The 23,505-nt window shown below is 43.3% G+C and overlaps 1 protein-coding gene across 1 annotated transcript in view; it reads right to left on the reverse strand.

Moving 5' to 3' along the window:
- The window catches only part of CRACR2A (calcium release activated channel regulator 2A), a 727,465-nt gene that overhangs the window by 336,685 nt on the left and 367,275 nt on the right, over positions 1–23,505 (reverse strand). The window lies entirely within an intron of this gene.

Here is a 23,505-nt window from a genome sequence, read left to right on the forward strand (position 1 = left end):
CGATATCTATGTGACTGAAGCCGTCCTGTTCACGTTTCACATTCTGCGTTTTTCAGTAAGCGTACATGCTTTTAAATGATGTGTCTGTAGTTTATTTCACTGCAACTTGTGATTCTTGAATCGTACATACACCGTGGAGTGTCTCCTCCAGGTGTGTGGGTAAGTTCAGGTAATGGATGGGATGCATGACAAAGCAGGATTGATAGCTCTGAAGTTGAGGATTAAGGCAAAGAGGCCCTCTCATAAGGCTTGTTGGTGGGTCACCAAGAAGATCAGACCGCATCTTCATCCAATAATTGCCCTCTCAACAACGCACACAGGATGGTGGTAAACCCTTTTCTCACAGTAATCCGTTTCAGGGATTCAGTCTTTGTTTACAATTCACATTTTACTTAATTTTCCTTTCCCTAAGAGTATATGATTTGGCCAGATGGTGTGTTTGTGTATTTTGTTTCATAAACATGTGAGTAATATAGAGAATACTTTTCAAGAAGCCCCCGCTAGGTCAGGTTACGGAGGAGTGTTTATGGGCGAGCACTGTTGAGACCTCTGGAGCTCAGTGAAAGTTTCTCACATAACTTGTCACACATGGGCCATTGTATTTACTGTTTTATGTGAAGGAATGTGAAGATGGTATTCAGCAGTCAAAATATTGACTGCACCAATTAAAAGAACAGAAAATGCTGTATTTACAGATGAGGAGAGAGAGAGAGAGAGAGAGAGAGAGAAAGAGAGAAAGAAAGAGAGAGAGAGAGAGTGTGCGTGTGTGTGCGTGAGTGTGTGCGTGTGTGTGTGTCGCAAAGAGGGGGGGACACAAGGAAGTACATGCAGACAGACAGTGGAAAGGCAGTGGTGTAGCAGAAGGCGATGATGTGTGTGATATTCAGATGGAGGATTTTAGAAAGATGTGAGGAGAAAAATGTCTAAGTGGCTAACAAAGTAAAAGAGTGCAGAGGAAAGTGTTGTGACTGAGACACTCCAAAGACCACTACCCCTTGAAAAGGCCTTGTAATGTACAGTTCACAGTATAATTTTCACACAATGTTATCAGAATTGAAACTTTTCAATTCTAATCATTCACAACAAAATCATTGTTATTACTCATTGTTCTGTGACTAATAATAAGCATTAGCAATGCCAAAAGGCCTGACTTTTGTTAAGCGCATGTTCATTGTTGTGTGACAGGTCTGAATATGGTAACGGACTGCTCACGGAGAGGTACTCAATTGTCATTGCTTTGATTCACTCGTGAGAAAGTGTCACTCGAAGTGTTACACATTTGACAGTAGAGCGTCACTCTTGCACCAAATGAAACCATAAAAATGTCACACACAGGCAATCTAAAAACCTGGCAGCTATGCATTTCCAAATAGCAGAATTAGGCCTCTTCGTGATCTGGTTGTAAATCTTGTTTGGCACACTCAGGATTTGCAACTAGATTGCAACAATGTGACCGTACCTCCACTCACACTTATCCTGCCTGTCTCTGTGGGCCCACACCTAGCCATAAAACGGACAGGCTTTTACCACTTCTTGACCCTCGCCAGGATTTGCAACAGCTGGGCTCGATTCACAAAGGGCCTCCGCACGTGTGGCAGAGGCCACGCAGTCACGGCGGGGGCCCCACACTCATAGTGGGACCCCCGCAATGGGTAATTGCAGTACAGAGGTCCTGCCATGAGTGCGGGGTCCCCACCACGACTTTGGGACCTCCTCCACGAGTGCAAAGGCATTTTGTGAATTTGGCCATAAAACAATAGCTTTTTAGGTCTCGCCTACGCAGCGCGCAAGCGCTAGTTTGGAGTGACCTCTTGCAATCACTCCGTACTTTTTGGGGAAAAAGTGCATGTACTGCACTGTTTCCAATCAGTACTCATGTATGTATAGCGTTTACCTTGCAGGAGCGAGCAGCGGCGCCGTCTGTTTGCAATTACCGCGCCTGGCGCTGCTCGCTCCCGTAAGGTAAAGGCTGTCCATTGACTTCTGGCCAAGCTCTACTGAAATACCTTTGAGTGGTGAACACATGTCCCTAGTCTGCAGACTTCATACTTGTTATAACAACAGAGAACAGATAAGGTTGTGAGATGGCTCCAGGGCGGACTTTGCTGAGTTTCACCACAGACACCCCCCCCCTCTCACCTCGCCTTAGGCTATTTGCAGGCAGTAAAACGAGGTGTTTGTAACCGAGGCCGCGTTTCCTATGGTGCGTTTATAATGCACATCGGATGTTTGCATTCACGCTGAGTAGCTCTGAAGGCATTGACTTTTCCCCAGCCCTACCTTCCACTGGGTTCTACCGCGTTACCGTTTCTCCCACTTCATTCGCCGACACTTTTGCACCACTCCGCAATACGAAAAGCTATGGAGCTGTGTTACCCTGCCAACATACATGTTCCATGCAACACAACCTCCTGGTTTCTAAAGCAGCTATTTCTGAGTTTAAAAGTAGGAGCAGAAAGTACACTTGTGTATCTTTCTCTTGTGCAAGTACATGTTGGAAGACAATTTCAATAATATTGAACAGATTCTCGGTTCCCAGGTATACCAGGTATGGTTTCCCTTTCGCACAGCAGTAAAGTGAAAAAAAGACTTCTGCTGCAGGTCACACAGTTAAAAGCACCGTGGTTACACTTTCTCAGTCCTCAGTGGCTTTTTCTAGGGGTGTGTAAACTTGCAATGTTTTTCACTTTGCCACCTGTGTGTGAAAATAAAAATGGGTCTGCTCAAGATATGCTTTGCCCAAACCCTGAAAATAATGAAAATTACTTGTGTGCTGGCATTAAATATGCACATACAGCAGGATCCCTGAGGGGCAGTTTTATTAACTGTCAAGTATTTGGGAGGAGTGTCGGCTGCGGTTTGGAGGGGTGGGGGCCGATTGCGCTGTGTTTTTTCTAAAGCAGCTATTTTTGAGTTTAAAAGTAGGACCAGAAAGTACACTTGTGTATCTTTCTCACGTGCAAGTACGTATTGGAAGACAATTTCAATAATATTGAACAGATTCTTGGTATCCCAGGTATGGTTTCCATTTCGCACAGCAGTAAAATGAAAACAAGCATTGGCAAAGCCAATAGGTCTCACCTTTGGGAGCTTATAAGTGTTTGGTTATCCTGCACAATTCCTTGATACAACAACATCAACTGTTGCATGGCTAAACACTTATAAGGTCCCAAAGGTGAGACCTATTGGCTATGCCAATGCTTGTTCAGTTTGCTTTTGCAGAGCAGCACTCACCTCACTGTCTACGCACAAAGAACACAGCAGGCTGTAGTCTGCTGATAGATTTAAGTGGCTGAGGTGCCACCATGGCAGGGAGGCTTGCAGGGACCCTGCACCACGGGGCCTGCAGTGAGACAGGATGCGCCTCAGCTGTCACGTAAAGGGCCATATATTCTCGCTTGCCATATTTTAGATTGCAAAACAGGTTGTAAAGTAATAGCCTGGCCTGGCCTGTGCATTTTCTGGAATAGGTGTGTTATATGGAGCTATACGTACTGTTTAGTTCCTGCAAGCGCAGCCTGTTGATATATAGGATGTTGGGGTGGTTCTGGAACGCTGACTGCCAGGGTGTTCTTTGGTAACCAGCTGCTTTGGAACCTCAGACTGGAAGGTGTGTCTTGGCTGTGGGCATCTTGAAATAGACAACACTTTACACTCGACGTTTTCTCTTGTGATATTTTGCTTACTACAAGGTGACAAAGCCTGGGGGTGCTCTAGGACAGCTGTGTCCCCAAGCCATGTTCTCTAGTCCATTGACCAGTACAAGTTATATGGCTCCTTCCTGTCATCCCAAAGTTGTAATGTACTGGTTCCAAGACCTATTTGTGATGTGATTGTACATAGTACTTTTGTGCTCGAGAAACATTTGTGTAATGAAGTGTTTTGTGGTCTCTTTTCATGCTTTGAATAACAATTCAAATGCATGTTTGAATAACAAGAGATGAAACAACTTGTGTCAATTAACAGCCCCAAACACTCTGAGGCTCCTGGGTCCTATGGAGTTCGATGACAAATGAAGTTGTGGATGTGTTTTAAATAATACCGTGAATAATAGTCTTTTGCACTTAATCCAATAGCCCCTTAGTCCATTACAGTTTTTATCGTAATATATTGCATGAGCCGCCTTTGTAATTCAGGTTGCTAAGGCGGTAGGGTGTAAACAGCTCCAGGGCGCTCCACATTAGACTTCAAGAGGTTTTCAACATGGCATTGGCAATTCTTTTGTAAATGAGTTTCCTTTGCTCCGTAAATGTATGCACCTGCAGCTAGAAGCTTGTTAATTAGAGCAGCACTCTGGCGGGGGCAGGCAATTGATAATGCAGTTATTGATGCTGAAAAACTAATTAAGCGGTTTATGCGCTGATGCAAAAATAAAAAAAATAAAGTAAGAGTGACATGATAGAAGGATTTGTGTGTCAGAATCAGGTAAACAGGGATTGTACTAACAGTTAGTAAGTGAGATTTGAATTTCCAGGACCAAACTAATAACTCGCTTTTATCTACTGTCTCATCATATTACATTCATATCCCACTTTAATATTGCATAATGCAATAGATGCTAGAAAGAAAATAATTTTGAAGCGGTAGAGGTCCAAACAAAAGTTTAATGAGATCTGGCTGGAATAAATGTCTAAATTGACAACGTTAGTACTCCTGTATCCTAAAAGAGACGGTATAGAATGATTTTACAGAAATTCGGAACTGTTTTTGTGAGTTGTGTGGATCCCTTGTTACTGAAGTGAGGCGTTTATGTGTTCCTATTGCACTTCAAATGTATGACCTGCGTGTTCCATTTTTGTGGTGTATATTGTATTTCAACAGGTTAAAATTTTCTATCAGCTCTTTGTATTGAATATTCCTTCTTGCCTTGTGTTTCTATAAATGTATAATTATGTACACATTATTGCTTATTCATTGCATGTTTTTGGAAATCTAGGGATGACCGAGGGTCAAACTAGGTTGAGGGGATGATAATAAGGTGCTGAATGGTAAAGTCTTTCCTGTGCTGGATTTCCGCATCTCCGCCAGCAGAGCACTTTCGCAGGTATTTTAATGTGAGACTATGAACAAGAGAGGAAGCATAATACTCCAAAACCGACTGCCAAGCTCCCTATTCATCAAACAAAAAAACAACATTTTGGAGTAAAATGAGGACCATTTAAATTTTAATGCAAGTAATAGTATCTTTCTCGAAAACAGGGTCGTATTTACTTAGCTTACTTGTATTTTATTAGCTTACTCAGCCACAGACATGGCGGATTACACTGCCCACCAATCTCTCAGTCTTTTGAGTCGGGTGAACTCAGGTGTTGCTCCTCCATTGGCGCAAAGGAGGATCGCCCCTCCCCCCCCCAAGCCCCAGAGATGAAAAAAAAAAATGTTAATTCAATACCATTTTAATTTTCATCATCCAGTCCTCAACCGAGCGTCAGCACAGGGCAGACTGCGGCGTGCTGAGTGACAGCAGGGAAGAGTGGTGGACAGTGGGCTGCCTTTGCACTTGTTCAAGGTGTGCATGTCTTTTTGGACACCGTCTTGTGAAACCTGTGTTTGCTCCCACATGGGGGGAACATTTTCAATCTTCCGGGAGCAAGCTCAAGGTCTGCTCCCAGCGGGCTGGAGCTTTAAAAATGCTCCTGACAGCTAGAGCTGACTTTTGATCTGCTAACCTGCCTGCAGTGATGGAGCAAGGAAACAGATCAAAATATTATTCCCACCTGGAGGAAGCAACATACGTAGCTGCTCACAGCGGGCAGGAGCAATGTTGGCTCCCGCTGCAGCTCTCTACAGCTCCCAAAATTGTGTATGGTGGGTGCCCTGGGTTTGGGGCCACTTTTAATAATGTGGGTCCTGGGGAAAAGAATCGGTGAGGGGGGTTGAGCAGCCCTCCTTCCCTTTAATAAAAAAAAAAAAGCCCTTGGGGATGGGATGCCAGGGCCTAATTAGGCTTGGGAGGGGGGGTCACGGGGCCTCTCTCGCCGTTAATAAAAGAAAAGGCGTTGGCGGATGGGGTCCCTTGGACCTAATAAGTCTCTGATAGGTGGGCTGCGTGCCACCCTTAAATAAAAGAAAAAGTCTCAGGGAGGGGGACCAAGTGCCCCCCTGCTATTTAATTAAAAAAGGCTCTGGGTGATTGGGTCTCAGGGCCTACTAAATATTTGGGGAGGGGGATCATGTGCTACCCCTCCCCTTTAATAAAAAAAAAGGCCCTGGGGATGGGGTACCCAGGCCCTAATGAAACTTGGAGAGGGGGCCACATGGCTCCTCACCTCTTTAAAAGAGATATGGCTCCGGAGACAGGGTCCCCAGGGCCTTTTAAAGGCTCTGGGAGGGGGTCACATGGACCCCTTCCCATTCATTAAAAAATGGCCTTGGGGATGGGGTCCGCAGGGCCTAATAATGCGTAGGCAGTGGGTCACGTGGTGTCCCTCCCCCTAAAAATATGACAAACCTTGTGGATGGGGTCCCCAGGGTCGAATGAGACTCGGAGAGGGGGGTCACATGGTCCCCCTCCCCATGAAAACAGGACCTGCCAATGGGCTCCCCAGAGCCTAATAGTCTGCTCCCCTTTAAAAACATTAGGCCCTGAGGGGGCTATAGGGTCATTGTATGTAGGGTATAAGGGCAATGTTGCACATAACCCATGCTTTCTACATCTACGAGTGTTGTACCTGCGATGCCATTAATAATTAATCATATTCTTTGGAGCTATTTCGTACTTACTTTCAGGCCTCTAATGCCATACTAAGTTATGGAGCAATATGTGCAATATGTGCAGAAACACAGCTTGGATTGTGTTATCAATGATGTCATCAATGATCTCATTTGAGATGTCATCAGAGATGTCATAAATGATGTCATAGAACATGTCATAAGTGATGGAATATGTGAATCCATAAGCCATGCATAACGTTACTTTAACCATTCTTTTTTCAGCGAAATAAAATTATATATATATATATTTATGTACTTATTCAGAACTTCGGTAAGGGAGGTTGGGAGAACTGCCGAACCTGGAGGACTGAGAGATCCTTTATTATGTCAAAGGATGATGAATTTCATCCTCCCTAAACAAATATGCAATCAACATCAAGGTAACACTCTGTGAGAAGAGACACATTTTAGAAGAGGGTTGTTACGTGCCAAACCTATACACCACTTCAAAAGGAGGTGGCAAAAAGGGAAAGGAATCCTTTTTTGTAACTAAACCGCATCCACTCTACTAGTGGCATGCTTCATAATCTGGTTCGCGCTGACTCTTAAAGGTCAAGGTGAGCTCAACAATATTCCAGGGAGCTCTTTTCATATAATTATCTGGGGGGCATAGCAATTAAATACAAATTCCTCATCCCTAGGTATCTCTTTATTAGTGTGGTGGATGGGAAAGTTTAAAACTAAATATTAAAGGGATTTAGGATATTATGGTCGAACCCACCCTGACTTTTAGGACTATCCGAATCGGTTCCCCTCCTTAGTACAGTCTGCTAGTAGGGCACAAAACAGACAGGCAATGCATTCTACTTTGTCTCTTGCTATTATGTCTCTCAGGGCCAGCCCATGATTGCTATGTAATAGGTCCAGGAGGCACCCTCACCCCCGATGCTGATTGGAGGGCTGGGGAGTGTTTTTACCCGGACGGGTGGGAGTGGACATTCTCTGTGGCGCAAGCGTTTGATGGGTTGAACGCAATGGACAAAGGGTTGAGTTTCGCAGAGTTCTAACACTGGGCTGGGGTGATGCTGGGATTGCCTGGGCCTGGTGGTCTGTTGGCATCCTTTGTCTTGGTCTAGTACTTTGTTGTACGGTGGGAGACCCTCTTGCTTCTTCGACCGGTGAATTGGCATAACCTAATGCGGGGATGTCAGGCACTGGAGAGAGCACCTCCATTCCTACATACAGAGGGGGAGGCTCGGACGCTCTACTTGCAGGTTCTAGGATAGGATTGTCAGTCTGGGCCTCCTCAAAGATGGCCCACAGTTCTAACAGTGCTTCTCTTCTGCTCTTCTTTTGCCCTATGTATTTGGTCTGAATGTGTGTTCTCGTGTGTTTGACTATGTTAGTGTCGAAGGTTCCCCCCTCTGGCCAGGGGAGCGTGTGTACCTGCAATACTTGCTACATATTTTAATCTATGTGGGAAACCTGGTTTGCATGTGCTTTAGCGACGACTCCATGATAGCTGGGAACAATTTAAGGGACTGACATGCTCTAGCTTTTTGGGATCAAACAATATTGGATTCCACCCTGATCGTTGGGGAAATAAAAACACGAAGATTACTAGTTACAGCTAATTCTCCGAGCTCAATACTATTCACATAGATGCATCAGAATAGATATTTCACAATCGAAAACAAAAAATGCATATGAAGGGTCACAACCTAAAAGAAAGTGCAATTGTTAGTTCAAAACATGTAAATTCAGAAGAAAAATAAGTAGATCTTTTTTATCGAGCCTTTTCTTACAGAGGTAAAGGAACAATCCCACTTGGCACAAATGAGAACTGGGGCTCAATACTGTGCATACCAGACATGCAATTGGGCACCTCCACGCTGATGAATACCTACTGGCAATGCAGTGAATTTGCCTACACCCAGCTCGCCACCGGATGGCGTGGCATATTCTCCCTGGTCTCCTTACACATCCATACCCTGGTCAGTCCTGGAGAAGATCTGTCAGAGTTGTACCAACATCTGCTACAGAAGAAAACAACTCTATGGCATCAGGCTTGAGAAAAAATAACTCCTGATTATTTTAGCTGGGCTAAGTTCAAGGACATTCTGGAAGAATTCAGACTGTTTTCTGACACACAAGTCAATGTAGGAGGGTCCATATCCTTCTTCACTGTGCAGACGAAAGTCAACACCCACTGGTTGCAAATAACATGATGGGAAATTATGAAAATGATGAACAGTACTGAGCTCGGCCTTAATTCAGTCAAGTAAGAACTAAGAGTTATCCGCCTCATGGTGATGCTATATCGATATGTGTTGGATTTGATGACCGCAATGGAGGGAGCAGTGTGAGCCAAGATCAGTGCGTCCAGTTGCACATTTATCCCAGGCACTGACATGGATAATGGGACTCTGACTCTTGCCATCCAGGCACTGCATAGTTTACAAACAAACATTTGTAACGAGGGAGGTGCACCTGCACAGGACTGGTACATCAGTTGGTTCTCCTATCTCCCCCAGTGGGTGACAGGACTGTGCACATCATTGCTGTACATTCTCATGTTTGTACTGTTCTTGTGAGGTTTCCTACAAGTAGGTGTTTTCTGCTGTAAAAACACAGTCCTCAAAATGGGTAGAATACAAGTAACTAGGGAAGAAGTAATAGTTAAAACCGAAACACAACAAGCGCCTAACAATGTGACTGTCATGAAGTATGGGGTAAATGATGTAGTAGGCCATTTAACTAGAGGGGAGAACGTTAATATTTATGTTGATGTACGCAATGATACATGATACATACACTACACCCAGCTCAATCTGGGTTACGGGCGTCACACAGCACAGAAATGGTGCTGGTTGAGGTGGTGGAGGCTATTCGGAACTGTCTGGACGCAGGCGGGAGGGCTGCGCTGATCTTGCTCGACCTCTCAGCTGCGTTTGACACGGTCCCGCACTCACTTCTTTTGTCACGTTTGGCCAAGATTGGTCTGTCAGGCACTGTGTGGGGCTGGTTTTGGTCCTTCCTGGAAGGGCGGTCCGAGCAGATCTGGATTTCACAGTCCTTCTCTTCCCCTCAGCCGGTAACAACGGGCGTCCCGCAGGGATCCTCCCTTAGTCCCCTCCTATTTAATATCTATGTGACTCCTCTGATTTACCTGGCAGAGGAGCTGGGGGCTAAGGTGTTAGCATATGCGGATGACACCCAGCTGCTTTTTACCTGGGACAAAGGTGCGGACTCTGTACTACTGGTCCAACATTGCCTTTCATCTATCTTCAAATCGCTGGCCGGAGGCACACCTCAAATGCAATGAAGGGGAATCAGAGATTCTGCTTTTTGGCACATTTCCCCTTAACTTCAGAGAGCAGCTCTGGCCTCCCGAGTACCCACTACCAACTTCAACTGGGAAGCCAGTAAAAAACCTGGGGGTTTGGTTTGATGAAGGCCTTTCCTTTTCAGTACACATCAAGAAGCAGGCCGGCAATTGTTTTGGCCTGCTTAAATCTTTTAGAAGATTCTTTCCCCTTCTGCAGCTTGCAGCAAGGGAAACGATCACTAGTGCGTTGATTTTATCTCGGCTGGATTATGCCAATGCCCTTGTTGCTGATATCCCGGGCTACCTGTTGAAGAAGTTACAGGTGGTCCAAAATACCGCAGCCAGACTTTTATCGGGTCTGTCAGCCAGGGACAGTGTGCATCATCAGTTGCGCTCTCTTCACTGGCTGCCCATGACAGCCAGAGTGAAATTTAAACTTCTGACGTTGGCCCACGGTGCGCTCTATGGGTGTGGCCCTCTTTACCTGCAGAGGCGTTTATCCTTCTATGTTCCTGCTCGCTCCCTGTGCTCTTCGTCCCTATGCTTTGCCCAGGTCCCACATTTTAAGCGTCAGAGAATAGGGGGCAGCTCTTTTTCAGTGAAAGCAGCGGTTGCATGGAATGCTCTTCCTCTGGTCCTGCGTACCATCCTGGATCCAGTTGTATTTAAGAAGAAGCTAAAAACTCATTTATTTACCTGAAGCCCACTGCCGTACCTTGCTGGTCTCGCACCGGGACACTCATGAGTAGCCGTGCGCGTAATACATTTATATAACATAACATAACATATGTAAAAAAACGAAATCAAATCACTGTTGTCAAAATCTCCGGTTATGACCTCTCCATCAACCCTGGGTCAGAAATACAAGTTCAGGCAGGCCCTGTGACCTAAGCCTGAGGCTACTGATTGACAAATCACAGGTGGAGTGGTATGTAACCAGCAGGGCAAACGAGCAAACAGGAAAAAACCCATATTAGTCCCACACATAGGCAGCAACACGACAATAGTCCGCAGAGAGTGAGCCTAATAAAACGCACATTGCTGGAGGGGTCCACGTTCCAACAACACCATAAAATTAGATGCCATATGAACACTCAACCTATCATGAGACAGCACACACAGCGATCACGCACTTCCCATGCCGGACATACGGACACATTACCCACTGGCCCTCAATTAGTCCATGTAAGGTGGAAACACACCTGCATTTGTCATCAGGTGCAAGTAATTTATGGCCCCATGACTAGGCCTACATTCCTCCCCTAAACAGGATCTATGTATTTGTTTATGATGCTTCAAGAAATATTTAAAAAGACGCTCAAAACTATTGTACTTTGAGTCAGTGCTCAGACCTGTTTCTGTATGTTGTACTCCCGGCTGCAGTGTTTAATTAAATCATCTGTTCCTGTTTTGCCAAACACCTCTCGTCTTAACAAGTGAATAGTAATCAACTTGGTGGGTCTGGAGACCGTGTCCCAAATACCTCTTAGCAAGGAACCCCTGATACCTTTGGCATTATATATTACTACTAAAGCTGTGATGCTGATCATGACTGCCCCAAAACCTTGATACGGTGGACATTTGTAGTGACTTAGAAGACTGGCTTTGATGACTGCACCCATCTCTTTTTCTGTATCACTTGGCTATCAATCTGTCTGTTTTTTTTATTATGCTTCAATCGTCTTGATAAAATAAAAATATCTTGCACCCTCCCACTCACTGACCCTAGTCAGTCTACCATCTAAAGGATCTCATCCCAGATATGACTCTTCAGAAACCTGGGCCATGAGTCTCTTTGCACAGAGGAAAGAGTGACTCTGGTAATAGTCACTGTTCTATATGTTACCATGCACTTATATCTTGACATACTGAGGTTCACTGGTGTTACTGCATCCTGAATACATGCAAATGTTTTGTGTGTTGCTGTGTTCTTACCATTTCGTGACTCAGTGTTTTTTCACTGCTCATTTGCCTAAATTGTTTCCTGTTTAGAGCCACTGTGAAGATCTTCTGAAAATGTAAATTAGGACACATTGCAAAAAGACAGTAATTTTGTTGAAATGCTGCTCATCAACAGGTGTGACCCATGACAGAGAAGTAGCTATCATTAGTGCAGCATGAGCAATAGCAAAGAGGCTCTAGGGGCTGAACCTTAATTATGGCTGTATTTAACAACACTAGATTAACAACACTAGATAGATACCTTAATTATGATTGTCTTTAACAACACTGGATAGATATCTCATTTCAATTTCTTGCATTATGAAACATAGCACCATTGCTATTGTGTAACTGCCAAATGTGCCCCTGAAGGGAGAAAAAAGACTGTATGGGGCTATGGGTGGTTGTAAACCCTGGTGTCTAATGGACTTTCTAGCCACCTAGAGTTGGCAAACTGAATCTGGGGGAGAAGGAGGGTCAAAAGAGTGTTAGAGCTCTAGTGTGGAGTGTGGTCCAATGTCAGGATGGACTGGCCTCCAACTCTTTCTATTTTTCTTAATACAAATTGAAACCCTAGTATCAGAGTGCTTTCTGTCTAGGGAGGGCACATGGGGTGGAAGCCCCACAACATGCTCTAAATGGGACAAAAGGGGTGTTTGGGGTTGTGGATGAGGCCTGATGTCGTTTTTAAAAAATGTATAAACCCTGGTGTCTACTGGACTTTCTACCCTCTTGGGGTGGGCTAATTGGGGGTAAAACTCCAGGGGGCAGAATGGTTGAAAATGCTATTTTTATGAGGTAAGCACTTGGTCATGCATTGGTATGCTCCTGCCTTGAAGCCATTCCTGCTGGCTAGTGAGTGGATCTCTGCTCAGAGAATACCCTCTTGCGGTGATCTATGAGCAGGGTCCAATTCAGAGATGTACTTTTGAAAAGGGGTGATTCTCCTCTTTCAAAGTTTTGTCTCCTATTTTGATTGGTGTTTGGGGGATGAGATATGCCCCTGAGGGCAGCTCTTTGCTTTCTGCCTGAAGTAAGGGTATAAAAAGGGAACCCTCTCGTGTGAGCACCAGAGGGAATGTATCCCTTTAATGGTGGTGGGGTTGGTACATTCACATCCTCCACATTGTAAAAGTAGTGCAGAAGGCATGAACATCTCATTCTCTGCAATAAGGGCCTGATTTAAATGTTGGCGGACGGTGTTAGTACTTGGTGAGGGTACATCGCCAACCACATTTAGAGATGTCTGCCACTCCAGGGTACATCTCTTGCATTTACAGGAACTAATGTGACAACAGTTCCTTTAAATGCAAAGAAAGTCTGCATTGCTGTGCTGTCAACGTGACAGCATCACACAGCACACTTTCATTTTCTTTTTTAAAAAACTTCCAAAGCAGGATTTTATTTTTGAAAATTAAAAAAGGGGTGACCCCCTCAACATGAGAGTGTTCTTCCACAAGATAAGGGTCATAGAAAACATTTTACTATGACATACCTCAACGTTTTAGGTGGCGGTTTGTAAAACTAAAAACTAGCTATGCGCCAACCCACTCTAAATCAGGTCGGTGGATACATGGGTAAATCTCTGATGAACAGTACTGTCAGGCCATCGGAGGGGTATGTAAGCGGAAGAGATGGAGTAATCTCCACTGTCTATAAACTGAAGGCCCGGCCATCTGAAAATCAGGCGGTGTACCTTCAGCAATGGAGACTGAATACCCTTTCTGCCAATATCTAAATCGCACCCCAAATTATGACACTTAAGAGTAAAGTTCTTGATGCACACAGAACCTTTGAGCATTATCGGAGACCAAAAACAATATAAAAGTGTGAAGAACTTGCACCATGATGGGGGGGTGACTAAGAAGAGTGTAGTACGGCTGGCATTCCTGGGCAGCATGAGACTGCTTGATTTGCCTTCAGCTTATAGAGAGCATGGAGTTGTGGCTTTTGCCTCCAAAGAAATGACATTGAGGCGGGACTTCTGTAAGCAAGATGAAAGATAAAAGATTGAAGGAGCAGTATACATACATCTAAAGGAGTTATCTTGGCCTTTTCAGCCCCATTGCATTTCAAAGAACACCAGAGCTGTTTAGGAAAGAAGGAAGTAAATAGCAGGGAACCTAACTAGAGCTTCAAGCAGCCCTCATGATTTTAGAAGAAACTTATTTCTTAGAATGTTGTGCATTTTTCTCAAATGTAGCAAAAGTGAAATGTATTCATGCCAAAAGTAGTAATGAATAATGCTTGTTTTCAGCAGTGTTTTTGTGGTGTGAAATAAAAAAATGTTTCATGTGGTGTATTTTTTAATGGCGGGAATGCAAGCATAACTTCGAAAGTTTATACGCGCAGACAACCAGGTTCAGATTGGTTGGTATTTCAGTAATCAATGTTGAGTGTGTTCCTCGGGGTAACGTCTTCCGTTCAAGGAACATCGTGTATAAATGGATTTCAGCACATACTTGAAAGTGATGTGTACCCCTGGGCTCTACTTGTGGTCCTAAATAGGCTCCCCAAATTATGAATCAACTCTTTTGTTGGGATTCAATTAATGTTTTATTGAAATCCTTATTTTTCTTCTCTGTTATTGATAACGTTGTTTAAATCATAATGACTGGATCTTAATATCTATCCAATGCATTTTGGGTATTACCCTTCGTCAGGGAAACAGTCCTAGAATAAACGTATAATACAATGAGGAGATGAAAAAGTATGTCTGGGTATTCATAATAATATCTTATGAAGATCCATATTGTGAATATAAGCATCCATATCGTGAATATAAGCAAAAACTTTCCATGATGCATGAAGTTGTATTCATAGTGAATATTTTCAAGTTAAAGAGAAAGAAAAAAAGAAAAAAGAAGCAAAAGGAAAAAAGCAAAAACGAATTTTGCATAATCAACCTGTTTGCGAATATGTTAGTATCACTCCATTAGTGAGACCGTACTTTGTAGTGTGCGCCCGTGCGTATTATACGTTTATTCTAGGACTGTTTCCCTGACGAAGGGTAATACCCGAAATGCATTGGATAAATATTAAGAACTAGTCATTATGATTTAAACAACGTTATCAATAACAGAGAAGAAAAATAAGGATTTCAATAAAACATGAATTGAATTATAATTTGAGGAGCCTATTTAGGACCACAAGTAGAGCCCAGGGGGACTGCAAGCATGCCAACATTTAGGTCTATGTAATTTAGTAGAAGGATGAGATGTAAAGGAAAGTACCCCCTCTATGTTGTGGCGCATGTGTCATGGAGGTTGAAGTTGTAAGTTCTAATGTTTTGGGTAAACACCTTTAGAAAGACCTTGCAAGAAAGATCACTTCACACCTGAAGTACCGTATCTCGAACCCCAGCCATATGGCACTATGACACTAATTTAAGTAAAATTTCTGTTTGATCCTGGTTTCTTAAGGTTCGCTATATGGGACCTTATGATGCTTAGATGACCAGGACAAAGAGATATTTGTTTCGTCTGCACTGTTGCGCATAAGTGAAATCACTAATTTGCTTAGCATTTTCCACTGCTACATGATACGATTAACTCTACATGTTATTTGCTGGGGTTTTTTTTTGTTTTTTTTTTTGGTACCAATAGCTTCTCAGTCATATTTAGGTCATTCCACTCAAAAAGGTTGTAAGATCATTTACTACTTTAAAAAAGGTTAATTATGGATTTTCCAGATAATATTCATAAACACCTTTCTAGAGGTAGCGCTCCATTATGCTATTAAGCCTTTGATCTAACACAGTCAGATAGTCAATCCCTCTGTGTTTATCTGATATTTGAATAGGCTGTGGTTTCACACCTTGCTCAAAGCCTTGGCGTCATCAAAGAGAGCATACAAATAAAATAGGATCAGTTACCTGGCGTTGAAACAATGTGCACATTTACTTGATTATCTTTCAAGAAATCACTCTATCATTATCACGTAAAATAAAGTGCGCTGGTGCGAGTGCTGCAGACAGCGCTCTTTAGAAAAACAGAGAGAACCATGACTTGAGAATGTAGCAATTTAGGCCACACCATGCCAACATAACTATTTGTGTGCATGGGTGCTCTCGCACTCAACACTATGAAACAGCATCCCCAGACTTTGGCTTCCTAACGGAGACATGGCTTAAGCCTCACTCACTACCTGATATTGCTCTTGCCCTTCCTGATAAATATCGGATCCATAGACTGGACAGAGTAAGTGTTGCCATCGTGTATAAAGATGGGCTGAAAGTATCCGTTATCGACTCCATCTCCGATAATGAAATGGAAATTTGTATTTGTAAAACTGACTTAACCCCTCAGAACAGTCTAAAGGGTGCTCTTATATGTCGCCACTCTGGCCCACTTAAAGATGCTAATTAAAAATGATGGATAAGATTGCCCCTCATACGATTACCTCTCAACACTTCCTGTTATTGGGGGATTTTAATATCTATGACGAAGACAGTGAGAACAAAGATGCGGCTAATTTTTTGTCCGATATAGCGGCATTGGGCTTTGCAAAGGTCAATACAAGCCCTACCCATTTGGCGGGTCATAAGTTGGACATCTTGCTCACTAACTAACCCTATATATTTTCTGATCCCCCTCTCCCTGTGATTTGGTCAGACCATTCTTTGATTCCGTTTCAGATTAAGGGCTGTTTTAGAACTCAAGCCCCTGCGTCCCAACAACATAGTCACAAAAGACAATGGCATAAAGTTATTCTTTGCCTTTAACAAAAACGTTGTGCCTCCAACATTTGATGAGCATATGGACATTCACAAAAGCTTAGGCTCTTTAATGAGTCTTTAACTACGGTGATTAACACTCTCGCCCCCTTAAAACTACAACAAACCAACAGTCATTAACAGTGTGCAGCTTGGTACACCCAGGACTTACGTAATGAAAATCCAAATGCAAAAACCTGGAAAAACTTTGGCGCAAAACCCATACGGAAAGCGGAGAGAAATTTAACTTTAAAAAAGCTCTTACCTCCCACCATAAGAACCCAAGAAAGGCATGAAAAGCCCAAGTAATTTTAAAGCTCAATCAAGCGGGCAACTCAACCAAGAAACTTTATAAAATTCTCAACACTTTCACCAACCCTACTGCTTGTAATGTTCAAATTCCCCCTTCCCAAGTACTATGTGACAACATAGCTAACTACTTTGATGAAAAAATAAACTTAATCTATGATGAATTCTCCCAGGTCTCTAATTCCTTGAATTCATCTAATTTACTGCCTTCTACCTTGAGATTGTCTGTGACTGGCCTTCGACACTTCAATGCGATACAGATATCCCAGGCAGAAGCCATGTTGAGAACGGTGAAATCAGGTTCTCCCTTGATGTTATGCCAGCATATGTGTTTGCCTTACTTACCCCTCTCTTGACTCCCGCTATTTGTGACATCCTTAACACTCCTTTGAGTGAGGGTGTACTCCCACTTGAATGGAAGGCTGCTCAGGTGCTACCTATTAAGAAAAAGGTGATTGCTAACTATCGCCCTATTTCGCTCTTGCCGCTTTTGAGCAAAATGGTGGAAGGGTACGTCAACACCCAACTGATGGGTTACCTTGAATCTAATGGAACCCTCAACCCCTCTCAGTCTGGATTCAGACCCCACCACTCTACAGAAACCACTCTCATTGGTGTCACAGATTATATTAGAATGTCTCTGGATAACAACAAGGCAGATCTGATAGCAGCCTTTGATACTGTCTCTCACCAGAAACTGATCCATCAATTGGGAGAATCTGGTCTGCAGGGACAGGCACTCAAGTGGCTTGCAAGTTTTTTAAGTCAGCGCACTCAGATGATTAAGTTAGGTCCTTTTCGTTCCCATACTTTGAAGCTTACTAAGGGGGTGCCGCAGGGCTCTTGTATGACCCCCCCATTGTTAATGTTTATGTGGCCCCCCCTACCAGAGTCTAGCACTCTGCTAGCCTTCTACGCCATAATCATTTACAGTACTCAAGAGACTTGTGTCCAGGTGTCTTGCACCAGAAAACATATTGTATCTATCACAGCAGTGAAAATGATGGCTGGGACTATTGATCCTACCCCTTAATCCTCACACTGTCTCTGTCGAGAATTAAATCACGCATCCTTAAGAAGTCTTTAGGAGCATACAGTTGTTGATAAATCTGATAAACATAATCGGACACGCACCCTGGTTTATAATGCGGTGGGGCTTAGAATTTCTCCTCATGTTACAACCATGACCACTGTTCCGTGGAAAAGGAGGTTGGTTTATCTAAACAAGGTGAGAACATTAAAGGGAAGAAGCCAAGAATGTGTGGAGAAAGAAGGATCTTTCCACCACGATTTCTCCACGCATTTTGCCATTCCCAGCTATTTATAGCAGAGGAAGGACTACCACAGAATCATGGTTCTGCATTTATAAATATCTAGCTTTGCGGTGGTGATTCTATGTTATAAAGTGTATTTTGAATGTCTTTCTCCACTCCAAAAGGCAAGTGTCAAACAACACAGCAGCATGAAGAAGAAAGACTATATCTGAGGATCAAACCATGCTTTGAAGTCCATCAGTGCCAGCCCCCACACAGCCTTCCATCCACCTGAGTTAAATCACACCATGCGTTATAAACTGTGATATAAGTTACTTTGCCAGATTTGAAGTTACAACCTTCAAAGCATCCTAAACCCTTTCAACTTACTCAGAGCGCTTATCCACAAGGAAGAACATTAATGGAACAAATAAGAACCAATGGGAAATATTCCTCAAATATTTCTTTTAAAGCTTGGTGGCTTGCAGTCTTTTATCACCACAAACTGGACAGACCATGTGTCGGCTCCCCTATTCTTGCTGTTTACAGGCATATATTTTGGTTGCATTAACACATTTTCTTAACAAGATTAGTAAGAATGTTTCAGATAAGCATATATTATCAGGACATTTTTATGGTTATGTATAGCTGTTTCTTATCAGCCTAGCCTCTGGCGTTCATGTGTTTTTGCTTACTTAATTGAGCTTGTCATGCTCTGATTGATTAGTTTTAGGTTTCAAGATATTCTAGGTTTATCTATTATGCGATGTGCGGGCCGTACAAATATTGCAATGTCCCTGTCAGATTTATAGAACACAAGAAGTCACTGATAGCCCTTTGTTGTCATTCTGGTGGCTACTAGGATTGGACACCATGAGGCAGTGAACCACAGATACCTGGATACTTGCTCTCTCTCACACAGGCGCACACATGCACATACACACAAACCAAGACACATGCAGACACACCCATTCTTTCATGAGTGCATGCACACAAATCACACAATTGCCCTGCCCACTCACACATAGACAACTAAAAGGTTGTTCCTGCAGTTTTTGCACTGGTATGACCCAAGGTCCCCTTCACCTTTCATCATCCAAGCTGCAATTGCAGCAAAAGTCCAAGACCTGTAATAAGCTGATCACCAGGGTGCTTTAGAGCATTGTGTCTGGCTGTGATGCAAGCCCTGCACTTTGGTTCACACCATGACTGTGAGTTTACGACCTGCTGGTTGGCTGGACTTTGGTGCATGAGAGTACAGCTCAGGCCCCTACAAGGATACATGTATGTGATGGTCCACTCGATCCATCACACGATGCAAGCCTCGGATTGTTTTTCCTGTGAATCTGAGAGTCTGCAGCGCTGCCGCCATGATGTAGCATTCCACACCCACCAGCCCTAGAAAACCTGTTGGCGCATAACGTATACTAGCATATGATATATGTCATCATGAATCTCAATATAACTATATGTCTAAATATAGATGATTAATAAACAAACGCAAACTGAGGCACTTTACAAGTATTCTGGCATTAATTCATAATGAGTTAAAATTGCCATGGTATGACACACACCCATAATTTACTGGAAGAAAGAACACCTCAGAGATAATTAAATAGATTTTCTACAAGGATGCTTGAGCTGAAGCACATACTTTGAAGTCATTCCTGATAAATGCCATATGTAGTCATTAGAGTTCGGAGAAACCTGAACAGAAATACAGTACTTCATAAACAGTACATGTCATTAAGGAACAACATTAAGATGTCTCCCTTGGCAAGCAAGTAAGAGATGAATGGAAGAGTAAATGGGATATCGACAATGTAGAACAGAACAACCTGTTCGAATGCAAAGGGATTTCTGAGCAAAAGACGCTTAACACGGGCTATGTATCTGCATATCCGTGACTACTGGTCCCCGGTTACTTAAGCAACCAGGCAATTGGTGGGAAAGCACAGCCCAAACTACCTTTCACTTTTATTGTTAAACTTGTGGTAAATCCCCAAAGAGCCAATATAGACATAGTTAACAGTGGAAATGGAGGATTTATTTACACTGTTTTAGTAAAACTATTGATCATTAAGTATTTCAAAGACCCTTTCTGAGGGCACAGTTCTCTCTAAGTATGCAGCGCAGCAGAGAAATTGAGTTTTCCCAGGGACATGCACTTAAACATCAGATGTCAGGGTACAATATTCATTCACTTGCAGGTCCTTTATTAGCCAAGCTAGTACATTTCAAATGGGGTTATTTTATATTATGGAATGGTTAGATATATATTGCATGCCCGTTAACTTCCTTGCATATGTCCTCCTCTGTGCTTAATTTGTACTACAGCTGAAATGAAAGCTTATACAGCACAAATGAATGCCCAGAGGCATCTTGGCGCTGCTAACAAACTGAATGCCAGAAGGCTTTACTTCTTTGGCAAAGAGCGAGGTTTTTAGTGACTTTCTAAAAGAGTGCAGCGTGGGGCTTAGCTTCACCTCAAGGGGGAGGGAGTTTCATAGTTTGTCAGTGCCAAACGTGAAACTTCTACCACCCCAAGAAGCTTTTCTAAACTTAGGGCCTGTCCTATATCTGGCTGAAGAGGAGCAAATCCTCCTGGAAGGAACATGCCAGATACACTTTTCCTAAGAAAGTCAGGGCCAGAGTCGTGTAAAGTCTAGGCAATGCAGAGAACCTTGAATTCTTTCTTCCTTTTTACGGGCAGCCAATAAAACTTAGCCAGCGCATGGGGGGTTAATTGGAGCTTGGGGATCCCCATTAGAAGCCTCTTCTGCAGGGTGTGTATTTTGTGGAGGTGTCTTTGCTGTATGTTCAGGATCAAGGCGTTGCAGTAATCCAATCTTGATGGAGCCAGGGAGGCCACTACCATTTTTCGAAGATCAGTCAGAATAAAAGGACAGATTCTATTAATGATCTTCAGAATGAGAAATACAGAGCAGGATATTGCATTGAACTGGTCTCCATATGACAGTTTCGTGTCACTAGAGTGGGGAATGTGCCTAACTCTTGAGGCCCCCAGCTGGTTGTCCAGAAGGTGGTGTCATTGCCTAGAAGAAGAACTTCAGTTTTACCGGAGTTCAATTTTTAGACATTTGGTTCTCATACATTTATCGACTTGCCTAATACAGTTGTTAACTTTACTAGCTGGGTCCTCCGGGTTGCTAGCTAATGATGCCACAATTTGTGTATCATCAGCGTTAGAGATTACTGAAAATCCGGTGACCTTCCTCCCCGAACCCCTGATCACCCGTCCTGTAATCACCTACCCGCTATGCTGCAACTCTCCAGAGTTGCAGCAGCATTTCTGCGTCCTCCAGAGGGCTCCACCAGTCTTTGCTCTACCATTCTGGATCATCTTCAGCTTCATTGTCCTCTCTGGGTCCTTCCTCCTTGTCAGGGTCGGTCTGGCTGGTTCATGGAAACACTGCGGGTTCCTTTGGCTCTTCCAGGTAGGTAAAAGGATCTCCTCCTCCTCCCTTTTGGTCCTTTTTCTCTGTTCCTCTCTTGTCTCTTCCGGTGTCAGCTCCTCCTTCTGGGCTTCCCTCACTTCCAATCCTTGTCCTGCTGTAGCAACATGTGATAGTCGGGTGTTACATAAGGAGGGTTAATGCATGTCCTGGTCTTTTTTCTACAGGAGGAATCCGGGCTCTGGTCGGCAGAAGGCGGGCCCGACTTCAGGATCACGGGTAAGTTTGGATTCCTCAAAGGAGCATAGGAATTCTGTATTGCCAGGTGTGCAATTTTCATCCTGACCAACAATAGCAGCATGAGTATTCACTGTAAAGGTGTTAAAAAATCTTCCACTTTTGTCCGAATAAAATCAGCCAGGAAATTACAAAAGGTTTGGGTGCAATTGTCAAGATTTTTCTCGGCAGGTTAGCCAATGATTATACCGCCCTAAAAAGCTCTTTTGATAATTTTTTTGAGGTCTGTATCTAATAAACAAAATAATGATTTCTCCTTTAAATCTGATGTTTTTTATTCCACAATGTATTGTTTATAGGTCTCTCTTTCAGAAGGATTATAGCTTTTCCTCCACTTGCGCTCTTGTCTCTTGTTGCGCTAATTCAGAGCTCTTAATTTCTCTGAATATAATGAATTTGTTAGAATATTTCTCCGCTTGGTCCAAGTATTTTTTAGGGGCAGGTAGGCCTATTGCTGGATGGCCCAAATAGAATAGGCTAGTATGGTTTCATCCAAGGCCCTAGCATCAAAGGGCTTGGATTTGGACAATGAGCAATTAAATGTAGCTGGATTAATTTTGTGCCAGGCTCAGCCATTGATGGTTTTATGGGTAGTAAGACTTCTTGACTGACTATGAGGTAGGTCAGTTTCAAATAAGACTGCTCTGTGATCAAACCAAGTAAATGATAAAGAGACTGTAACGGTAAGTAAGGGGTTATCTGTAAAGATGCCATCCAGCGTGTGGTCAGCAGCATGAGTGGGTGCCTCCGCTCTCTGCAATAGACCAACACTAGTCATAAAGTCAACTAAAGGCTCAGTGTCCTTGTCTGCAGTGTCTTCTAAATAAAATGTTAAAATTCCCAAAACAGTAAAACTTGCTGAAATCGGGCTTGATTCTAATAAAGGGCTGAGGGTCTGTATGAAAGAGGCTCTTGGTCCAGGAGGACGATAGAGAAAGAATTCCTGTAAAAGAGTCTTGGTAAGTTCCATTTGGAAGTGAAGTTCACACTCAGGGCTGACCGACATAGTTGAGAATGAAGCAAGGAGCTGATTGTGGTATATAATCACCCCCCCACCCTTCCTTCCAATTCTATCCAGCCTAGAGATGGAAAGCCCCTCTGGGACAGCTAGAACCAGGTCCAGCCCACAGGCAGCATCAACCCACGCTTCAGTAACAAACACAATGGCTGGCTTGTGCGCTTCAGTAAAATTGATAAAATCTAGTTTGTGCTTTACTAGCTACTTAGCATTATGCAGCGCAACTACAACACAGGTTTATATGAGATGACACTATCTGTTAAAGTTTGTCCATATACCTCTTTGTGGCGCAATATAGAATTCCTTAATCCGAACTCACACTCATCACAACTCGACATATCTAACTTTATTTTTGGGCCAAACATCATGCATGAGGAATTCTAAGCTAAGGTGTTCACGGTCAAGTGTTCATCCCTGGAGTACAGTAACTGCGGGGATATCTTTGCGGAAAAATGGGTTGGGGTTCTAGCACTCAGTGCGATCTGGGCGCGAACAGGCTTGACTTAGGCACGCCTTCGGCATGCTGGCGTTATTGCTAGATACCTTGACTTAAATACCGCCCCTCAGGAGAGCTA

Source organism: Triturus cristatus, chromosome 4_1 (genome assembly GCF_964204655.1).
Source record: "Triturus cristatus chromosome 4_1, aTriCri1.1, whole genome shotgun sequence".
In the NCBI taxonomy this organism is placed as follows: domain Eukaryota; kingdom Metazoa; phylum Chordata; class Amphibia; order Caudata; family Salamandridae; genus Triturus; species Triturus cristatus.